Genomic DNA, 10,650 nt, shown 5'->3' with positions numbered 1-10,650 from the left:
ATTGTTCGACCATATATGAATTCCCCATGGGGATTATGGTCGATCAGAAGTCCAATCCTATTTTGTCGGATTCAAATGTCTTCATTTGGATTTTCATGTTTGACTGGCTCCGGTTAGGGTCACCCCTATTCGATTATACTTTTGTAGATTTTTTATATTATTTTTTTTATAAAAAAATGTATATATTTGATGAAATAGTTGGAAAAATACCTTCATTTTTTGTTTTTTCTTCATCTAAATTGTTATATTTACTTTTAATAAATTATTGATAAAAAATAAATCAGATCGGATCATATTCAGACATCCAACATCTTTATCGAATTCGAATCCAAATCAATAGTTGTGAAATCTGACCGGATCTTCGGATCGGATTGCATCAAGCCTGAATTGGACTCAAAAATACCTGATTCGAATCCGATCCGATACGCTTGCATCCCTATCCCTTTATGATTTTGTATGATAATTCCAACAGTAGCCTATGAGGGGATGAAGCACCATCAAAATTAATCTTTAGAAACTCCATGGGGGTATCCAACCAAATGGTTCACATTCATTTGTATGTTCAGATGCCAAAGAAGGGGCTGGATAGGGGGTAAGGGTTCAAAGATATGAGGTGTTCAAATTTGGATCAGAAACTGAAAACCAAACCGAATAAGTTAATTTGGATATTGGTTTGGTTTTTTCTATGTTAAAAAATCGGTTTTCTGTTTTGGTTCAGTTTGTTTACAAAAATTAAAAGAACTGAAAATCGAATTACTATACTATATATAATTGTATATTATATAATAGTTTAATACAACCGAACTATATAGCCAATGATCCACCTTTAGGCTTTGGGCCCAATTGAAATTAGTATAAGTAATAAATAAAAGCAATACTTTAAATTAATCAGAGAAGTACGGACAGGTCCAATGCAGATTTCTGAATTCCACGCAGAGCTATAAACATTCAAAATGTCAAAACCCCCCATTCTATACACCAACGCTCGCCCATGAATTGGCATCAATTTCGAGCTGGTGGTTGGCATCAATTCCAAGCTGGCACCCACCCCAACTGTACTTTGGGCCTAGAAATTCTGACCCTGTGTTGAACCATCATTCTCCCTAAATTAATTAGTAATTACTATAACTACTAGTGGGAGTGGGATACTACATAGTACATATTAGGATTTGCCGATTTGGGAAAATCAAAAGATAGCTAGATTGGAGTTGCTGTATTGGGTTGGATTCAAACTATCAAAGAGTGGAAAGTGGAAAATTTCCACTGGAAACTCAAGAGGTAAGCAAAACACTGCCATAACTTAGAATTGACACAACTCAAGCCTGAACTCTTAGGCAGTGTTTGGCATTGATGTCGATGCTCTAGAAAACGGTAATATATTTGGAACAATTTTTCCATAAAAAATGCTGCTCCAAACCACGCATTAGAAATTGAGAAGGCGTGGTATGGGGAAACAACGAATTTGATGTTTTCTCAATTTGGATATCGTTGCTGCCAATGAAAACATATAGTAGTTGTGACGTGGACTACCTAATGGGTACGAGTGCTGAGAACAGATATGGAGTACTGGTACCAAACAGAAGGTATTGTTGTTGCCCCAGAAAATGTCCTACCTATCAATCACGTTTCCAAATAGAAAAAAAAAACACCGTCAGAAACGGTGCTTCCAATGCACATATACATCACCGTTTTCTTAAGGAACATCAATTTGAGAGAACAGAGAACGTGAGTACGTGAGTGGACTGGAGAGTGGAGCTGTGGAGACTTTAGAGTTTAGAGGAAAAATAAGTCACAGTCTCACATAATAAGGCATAAGAGTTGAGACGGTGAGACTTGAGAGTCTAGGAGAGGTTAGTAGAGTGTAAACTGGAACATAGGACTACAGACGAGACACACTTGCACCAATTAATCAAAAAGAAGACACTGTTCATTGTCTTCTACCTTATGACTGAACTAGTCGAGGTATTTGAGATTTTGAACTAATGAAGACACCATTCATTGTCTTCTACGGGAAGAAGAGAGAACTAGGCTGGGCCAAATGACACTCTCCTCGCCAAAGAAAGGCTCGGCAAAAGGACGCCGCCCTTCGTAGTCTCAGTCACCGAGTCAAGCTCGGTCAAGGATCACCCCACACGACCCAAAAGGGAGGCCATACACACTGCAGCCCCAGACAACAGAGATGCCGAAATTAAAGAGCTCCGACAACGTCTGGAAGAGTTAGAGCGCACTTCCACCCATAAGAGTGCAATTCCCGTCGTAAACCAACTTGTGCAGGCCATCGCGCATATCACCAAGGAGCCACCCTTCATCCAGGATATAGTGGACGAGGTACCCCTTGTCGGATGGCGAGCCCTCCAATTCAACAAGTACGACGGGAACTCCGACCCTTTCGACCATGTCGCGGTGCTCAAAGCCCAGATGATGCTACATGGTGCACCAGAGGGACTGATGTGCAAAGCCCTTGTAACCACGCTGCAAGGTCCAACCTTGGCATGGTACTCCTCCCTGCTGTCGAGGTCTATAGCGTCATGGGCCCAACTGGATACCCAGGTCGTGGCACAGTTTACAACTAGTCAGAAGCATTGGAAAACCTCGAACAGCCTTATGCAGGTCCGACAGAGAAAGGCGGAGTCCCTTAGAGACTACCTGGCGAGGTTAAACAAAGAAGCACTTCAAGTCAGGGATTTAAATCAATCAGTCGCGGTGACGGCCATACAACACAGACTCCGCCCTTCCCCATTCAACTTCTCCATCTCCAAGATCTCCAACAATCCTCCTCAAACGTTGGCCGTGCTAATGATCCATGCGCAAAAGTATATCAACGCTGAAGAGGCCCAAGCGCAACTCAGAGACGAGGATGAGAAGCACAACAGAAAAAAGGAAAGAGAACGACGAGCGGAAGTCCGAGAGGTCGGACAAAGACCACAAGAGGCAAGATTGCCGAACCGACCATAGACCTCGCACCCCTTCGCCGACCTATCAGAATTTCATGCCACTTAATATTCCGTGGTCTGATGTTCTGATGCAAATCCGTGACTGCAACTATGTCAAGTGACTCGCGAAGATGAAGACGCAAAGTAACAAGAGGAATCGAGACAAATATTGCGAGTGCCACAAGGACCACGACCACGATGCGGAGAATTGTTTCGACCTGTGCAACCATATCGAAGATCTAATTAGGCGTGGTTATCTCAGCGACTTCGTAGACAGAACGGAGAAGTCATCCCAAGAGGAAAGAAGAGCGGATGAAGCTCGGTAGCCTCCGCCCCGATGCCCTCCAGTCGGCGTCATCCACGTGATATTGGGAGGAACCGCCTCCAGAGGGGAAAGCAGCTTGGGACGGAAAAGATATGCGCGGCTAGCAAAATCAACGACCAAGGTCACGGGAGGAAGCACGATACATCTATTACCTTCACTGACAACAATCTCCGAGGGGTCCAGACACCATACGACGACGCCTTGGTCGTCACTGCCGAAGTGACCAACTTTATGCGACGGCGGATCCTAATCGACACAGGGAGTTCTGTCGATGTATTGTTTGAAGATGCGTTCGAAAATCTCGGCATTGCCAGAGAGCAGCTTGCACCAATTAGCACTCCCCTTATGGGATTTTCAGGAGAGTCCCTCCAACCCACTGGGAGGATAGCTTTTCCCCTCTTGATCAGAGATGAAGACGTGGCTGCGACGGCCATGGTAGACTTCATTGTGGTGTGTTGCCCCTCCTCTTACAACGTGATCCTTGGCAGGCTGACCCTCAATGCCCTGTAAGTCATAGTACCAACATACCACCTCACCATGAAATTTCCAACCAAGTATTGCATAGGGGGGGGGGGGGGGGGGGGCGGGGACCAGAATTGCTATCAGTTATCCTGCCGAGGACCACGTCCAATGACCAATACATTGATGGTGGAAGTAAAGGCACAGCCGACCGACCCACGGAAGACCTCGTCCAGGTCCCCCTATTTGAGGAAGACCCCGAAAAGACAGTCCAAGTTGGCTCCCTGCTTGGCGACCACCTCTAAGAGAAACTTGTTCGACTACTGAGGAATAATGCCGATGTATTTGCTTGGTCGGTAGAGGAAATGCTTGGAATCAATCCCGAAACTATCACACATCCGCTAAACGTCGACCCCCGTTACCGACTTGTGAAGCAGAAAAAGAGAAACTTCGCCTCAGAGCGGTGGCAAGTGATCGCAGAAGAAGTACAGAAGTTGCTCGACGCTGACTTCATTAGGGAAGTCAAATACCCCGATTGGTTGGCCAACGTAGTGATGGTGAAGAAGGCCAACGGAAAGTGGAGAATTCGCATCGACTTCACCAACCTAAATAAGGTATGTCCCAAAGACAACTTTCCCCTTTCACGGATCGACTAGCTCATCGACGCAACAGCAGGACATGAGCTCATAAGCTTCATGGACGCCTTCTCAGGCTACAACCAAATCCGGATAGACCCGAACGACCAAGAGTGAACGACATTTATCACTAACTGCGGCCTGTATTGCTACAAGGTAATGCCCTTTGGCCTCAAAAACACCGGCGCTACCTATCAGCGACTAGTGAACGAGGTATTCAAAGAACAACTCGATAGGAACGTGGGGGCATATGTCGACGATATGTTTGTGAAGATCCAAAAGGCCGAACACCACCTAGCCAACCTCCGTGAAGTCTTCGACACACTTAGAAAGTACAAGATGAAGTTAAACCCAACCAAGTGCGCCTTTGGGGTTGGCTCCGACAAGTTTATGTGGTTTAAGGTAACACAGAGAGGAATCGAAGCAAATCTGAAGAAGATAAAAGCCATTCTTGACATGCCATCCCCCTGGACCCACAAAGAAGTGCAACGACTTACTAGAAGAATAGCCGCCCTTGGCAAGTTTATGTCCAAGTCCGCGGACTGGTGCCTCCCCTTTTTCAAAGCACTCAAACGGCCAAAGGACCTCCATTGGACAAAAAAGTGTGAGCAGTCTTTCCAGGAACTAAAGCAGTACCTAAGCTTCCCGCCCCTCCTAACTAAGCCAAGCCCAGGAGACGAGCTATTGCTCTACCTTTCGGTAGGGGATGAGGTCGTCAGCTAAGTATTGGTAAAAGAAGAGGATTGAGTACATGGCCGATCTACTACACCAGCAAGGTCCTCAATGGCGCAGAGACCCGGTACTACAATCTCAAAAAGTTGGCTCTAGCCCTCATCACCGCAGCCAGAAAACTCAGACCCTACATCCAAGCCCACTGCATTCGAGTACTCACTAGCCAACCCCTCAAGCAGGTGCTACGGAGACCAGAAGTGTCGGGCTGCCTAGTCAAGTGGGGCGTGGAACTAAGTGAATTCGACATCAAGTACGCTCCCTGGCCGGCGATCAAAGTCCAGGCCTTGGCAGATTTCATCGCAGAATGTACATTCAATGTGGAGGAACCGGCCCCACTGCCCCCAGCATGGACCCTCCATGTTGATGGCTCGTCGAACCAGCAGGGCAACGGCGCTGACCTTATCCTCCTCGGTCCAGACGACGTAGTGTTGGAACACGTCCTCAAGTTCGAGTTCAAAGCGTCCAACAATGAGGTTGAGTATAAGGCCCTAATTTATGGGCTCTGCCTTGCTTTAAACCACGGAGCACGATGAACTAAGGCCTTCAGCGACTCTCAGCTTGTGGTCAACCAAATCCACAGCCAATTCGAGGCTCGGACATCGAACTCCCTCTATGGCGAGCTACCTACAGAAGGTGCAGGAGCTCATTTAGTAGCTCGAGCACTTTGACATCCAGCAAATCCCTCGAGCCGAGAACGCTTGAGCCGACGCCCTTTCAAAGCTCGCCAACTCGCCGCAGACCAATCTTAACTCAAGTGTCCGACTAGACACACTGGCCCAACCGAGCATCGCACCGTCAGTCGTCCTCATCCTTCCAATGCAACATGGCTCATTTTGGATGGACCCTATAATCGAGTATCTTCGAGAGGGCACCTCCTCGGAGGGTCGGGCAGAAGCAAGAAGACTCCAACACAGAGCAACCAGGTATTGCCTGATGCAGGGTCAATTCTACCGCCGTTCCCACACGCTTCCCTACTTGAGGTGCCTCCCCCCAATCGAGGCAAACTATGTCCTTAGGGAAATACATGAGGGCATTTGTGGAGATCACCCCGATGCACACACACTAGCCGATAAGGTGCTCCGACAAGGGTACTTCTAGTCGACGATGAAGCAGGATGCCACCTAGTTAGTCTGGAAGTGCGATATTTGCCAACATCACTCTAATCTACATCACCAGCCTGCGACCCCTTTGAAACCGATCGCCAGCCCATGGCCGTTTGCCCAATGGGGAATGGACATCCTCAGCCTCTTCCCCACCGCGGTTGCGCAGAAGAAGTTCCTTCTCATCACAGTGGACTACTTCACGAAGTGGGTAGAAGCCGAAGCCCTGGCGTGAATCACCACTCATAATGCTTGGAACTTCCTTTGGCAGGGAATCATCTGTCGTTTTGGTATCCCACGCGTGCTCATCACAAACAACGGAACACAGTTCACCAACAAGAAGTTTGAGGCCCTCTGTGCCGACCTAAGGATCGATCACCGGACTACCGTGGTACACCAATCTCAGAGCAACGAGTAGACTGAGGTAACCAACCGCATCCTACTACGCGGCCTGAAAACACACCTGGATCAGACCAAGGAAGGGTGGGTTGAGGAGATGTCGAGCATTCTCTAGGCTTATAGGACGACCCCGTGAACTGCCACTAGAGAGACCCCTTTCAATCTTACCTATGGGGCCGAAGCCATGATCCCCATGGAGATAAGTTCCCCAACCCTTCGGATCGAGCTCTTTGACGAGGAACAGAATGACGAAGATCTACACGCAGAGTTGGACCTAGTAGAAGAAGCTCGAGACCGAGCACATGTGAAGATGGTTGCACAACTTCAGAAGATGGCACGGCATTACGATTCTATGGTAAGAATACGCGAATTCAAGACAGGCGACTTTGTTCTGCACAAAGTCATTGTACCCACACCAGGAGAAGGAAAACTCGGACCAAACTGGGAAGGACCGTATAGGGTCACCAGAGTCCTCGGACCAAGTACTTCTATACTTGAAGACCTCAAAGGTCGACCAATTCCAAGAAGTTGGAACTTGGGAAACCTCAGGATGCATTACTAGTAGACCTACAAGCAATGAAAGTCTCCTTTTAAGCTACTTCTTCACCCAGAGGGGCGCCCACGACCACCGCACACACTACATACGCACTTGCTAAGTCACGTTGGCAACTGAGCTGACTCCACTAATCCCCAAATGGCTGAGCCCATTACAGCCAGCTCAATAGCACATTGCCAAGCAAGCTACCAAACTCAGCTGCCAACGGCTGAGCCTAAACATGGAGGAAGAACGCCCCCTCCCACCAAGGCCTGAGGGCAGTCGAGGAACTCCACACTACTATTGACTTAACGACTGAGCTAGTTGGGAAACGACTAGCCCTAGAAGGGCCCCAATGGCTCCTGAGACCAGAAACTGAGCATCCCATGGCTGAGAGCTCAGAAACTGAAAGATCTCGGACAACGACACCTCGGTCAGCACAGGACTGGGGATGCTGAGGCATAGCCTGGTCGGCTACACCTCGGTCAGCACAAGATTGGCAACGACAAGGCATAGCTCGGCCGGCCAACGGTAACCTCGGTCAGCGCAAGACGGAAGATACCGAGGCTTAGCCTGATTGGCCATGCCTCGGTCGACTATACCTCGGCTAACAGACTAGAATTGTGAAGTACGAAGAGGATGCCCAAGGCACAGCCCAGCTCAACCCACACAGCCCGGCTTGACCCATACAGCCCGGTTCGACTAGCACAGTAGATCGGTTGGCCACACCTTGGCCAGCAAAAGGAAAATTGTACAAGTAACAAATGAAGCATAGGTCAGGTCGGCACGCATAATAGCCCGATCGGGCATGCTTCGGCTAAAAAAAATGCACATGCACAAGTATAGCAACAACAACAAGAGGCATATATATATAGTCAACATGAGGAAGAATTGATATTCAACTTAAGATGGTCCATTACATTGTTTAAGGTTCGACATACCAAGCTAACACAAAAAAAAAACAAACATAAAAAATAATGAACATATGAGGTTGTCGATCAGTCCTCGACGACAGAATCAGCAGCACCAACAACAGCTTCGACCTCATCCTCAGCTCCCTCGGCGGACCCTTGCGGAGAATTTGGATCAAAGGCATCCCAGCCTTGTGACTCAATGGCCAACTCCGAGTGACAGTGAAGGATCCTTTGTCGGAAAAGGTTGAACCCCGCCGCAAAGGAAGCCTTGGCATACTCATCCATGTGCAATTGCATCTCCTCCAATGCCTTGTACTCATTGATGGCTTCCTCAACGGCCTCCTGCCTCAGCCTATCCCGCTTTGCCTTGAGCTCAGCGATCTCCCGCTTTAGCTCCCAGACAATACCATCCTGCTCAGCCAGTCACGCATTTAGCTCGGCCACCTCCTTCTCCAACGTGGCCGACCGCTCCCAACAGCCTGGAGCTCGGCCAACTGGGTCTTCTGCCGCAGATACTTGGAGTGCTCCCGCTCGTATGATGATCGAACGTCTTGGAGATGATCAACCAGCGCGACCACCGCACAAGCATTTTGTAGACAAATATGATAAGTACACCGAAAAGGAGAGTAAAACACAAGGAATAAGAAGAAGAGGATTTCCCTGGGTAGCAGACCAAAGTAGCACACACTCCAAGGCTCTGCTACCAACCCCGACTGATTCCCGAGCTATGGACATGGTCATGATTCCCTGCAGTAACTGCTCAGGAACCCCGAGCATCTCCAGATTATCATCTACACAAACCGACCACCTTGGCACGTGCAGACCCGAGCTGCTTCCCGCCTCAGTTACCGATGCACTCGCGGGACGACGGACCCCTTCGGGGTCAACCATGATGACGTCGTCCTCTTCGACCTCTCGTTGCCAAACTCTTCTTCGCCGATGAGTTGCCCTATCTTCGGGTTGTGGCCGCTCTTCTGCATCAGGATGAGCTTCCGGTTGCACACCAGCTCGTTCTTGCCTTTGTCAGAGCGCCTTCATTCGATGAACAATTTCTTCCTCGCTGGCCATGCTCACACCTGCAACATAGGAGGCCCAAGATAAGTACAAAGCAGGGCAAGATAAATTCAGTTCGGCAGACAAAAGTAAAAGGAAACAGACCAGCTACCATTTCCATTAGCCCAACGAGCATCAACATCTTCGAGCATGTGTACGCGATAATGTCAATTTCGTGGATCATGCTCAGGGCCGACCTCTCCTCCCAAGTAAGCGCCGACCATTGGGGTACGACAGAGACGTCCTCGGCCCCCGCAGCTCGGCAGGAAAAGGGAGACCCCTAGGGATTCGCACAAACAAGAACGACTCCTTTTAGTGCTTCACAGAAGAAGGGGCCCCGACCAACGACCAAATGTTCCGTCGGGTGGAGATGTAATAGTACCCCTACTGGTGGTGTTTCAGTTGGAGCATAAATCTCACCGTCCTCAGGGTTACTTCAATATCGTGGACGACACAATAGGACATAAGGCCGAGCATAAACCTAAAGGAGTTCAGTATCAGCTGCACCGGAAACACCCTGTACCAGTTTAGCACCTCGGCGAACCCCTCGCTCAACGGGACCCTCAGCCCAGCCTCCAAACTGTGCTCATAAACACACAGCTCACCTGGCAGACCATCAATGGCCATCTCCCCGGGCAGCGAACACCTCATTTGGTATTCCGCGGGAATGGCATACATAGCTCGGATCCAAGCCATATCCCCGGGCGTCAAGACGTCGGGCGTGGTTCTAAACTGGCGACCTGCCCGAAGAGGAAGCTCTGTCTCCATCCCAGAGGGACCAGCCCCAGCTTCCTCAATTTCGGCAGCCACGAAGTCTCTCAGCTCAGGCTCATAGGTCGAGCCACGAGAAGAGATGGAACTAGAACTACTGGAGGACCCGAATGAGGAAGAGGACTGACGAGATGAAGAGGACAAACCGGGCAATTTGCGGAACTGAAGAACGAAAGCTACCGAGCTATCTGTCGAGCTATCTGCCGAGCTATCCGCTGAGCTGTTTACCGAGCTATGTGATCGACGAATCTGCCGAGTAGTGGATGCCAAACTCTTGTAAGCGATACTAAGGATAAGGAGGGGGGAACCACTTTTCCCTTTTATAACTATCAGGGGCACAGACCCAGGAGAGATCAACGGTGCAGATGAAGCACCCCTGACAATGCCTCGGAAGGCCAACCGACGTGACCAATAACGTATGACAGGAAGCCTCGGAAATCGAAGCGGCACCCTCGGCAGGCAGCGGTTGTGCCATTAATTGCGTCAGTTCAACTACTATATCGGTCCAGCCTTCGACGCGGAGATCCGCCGTATCGGTCCATCCTTCGACACAAATCCTTGGACTAGGCGGGTTACGACCACAAGGCCGCGCAGTAGTCTGGCTGAGCATTCCCCCTCCTCGATAGCAGAACTAGGGGAGTGGTTCGGGAACCGAAATTTTGGTTCTTATTTAAGTTCAGCAACCAACGATCGGAGGACTCCTTGGGAACGACCAACACGGCGCGGACGATATGCATGCTCAAAAGTTCCTCAGTCGGGCAACAAACTTCATTCCTTGACTTCAGAACTGGGGG

This window comes from Nelumbo nucifera, chromosome 1 (assembly GCF_055504915.1).
Source record: "Nelumbo nucifera cultivar China Antique chromosome 1, China Antique-T2T, whole genome shotgun sequence".
In the NCBI taxonomy this organism is placed as follows: Eukaryota; Viridiplantae; Streptophyta; class Magnoliopsida; order Proteales; family Nelumbonaceae; genus Nelumbo; species Nelumbo nucifera.
The sequence above is the reverse complement of the archived record's forward strand: the minus strand, read 5'-3'. Positions refer to the sequence as shown.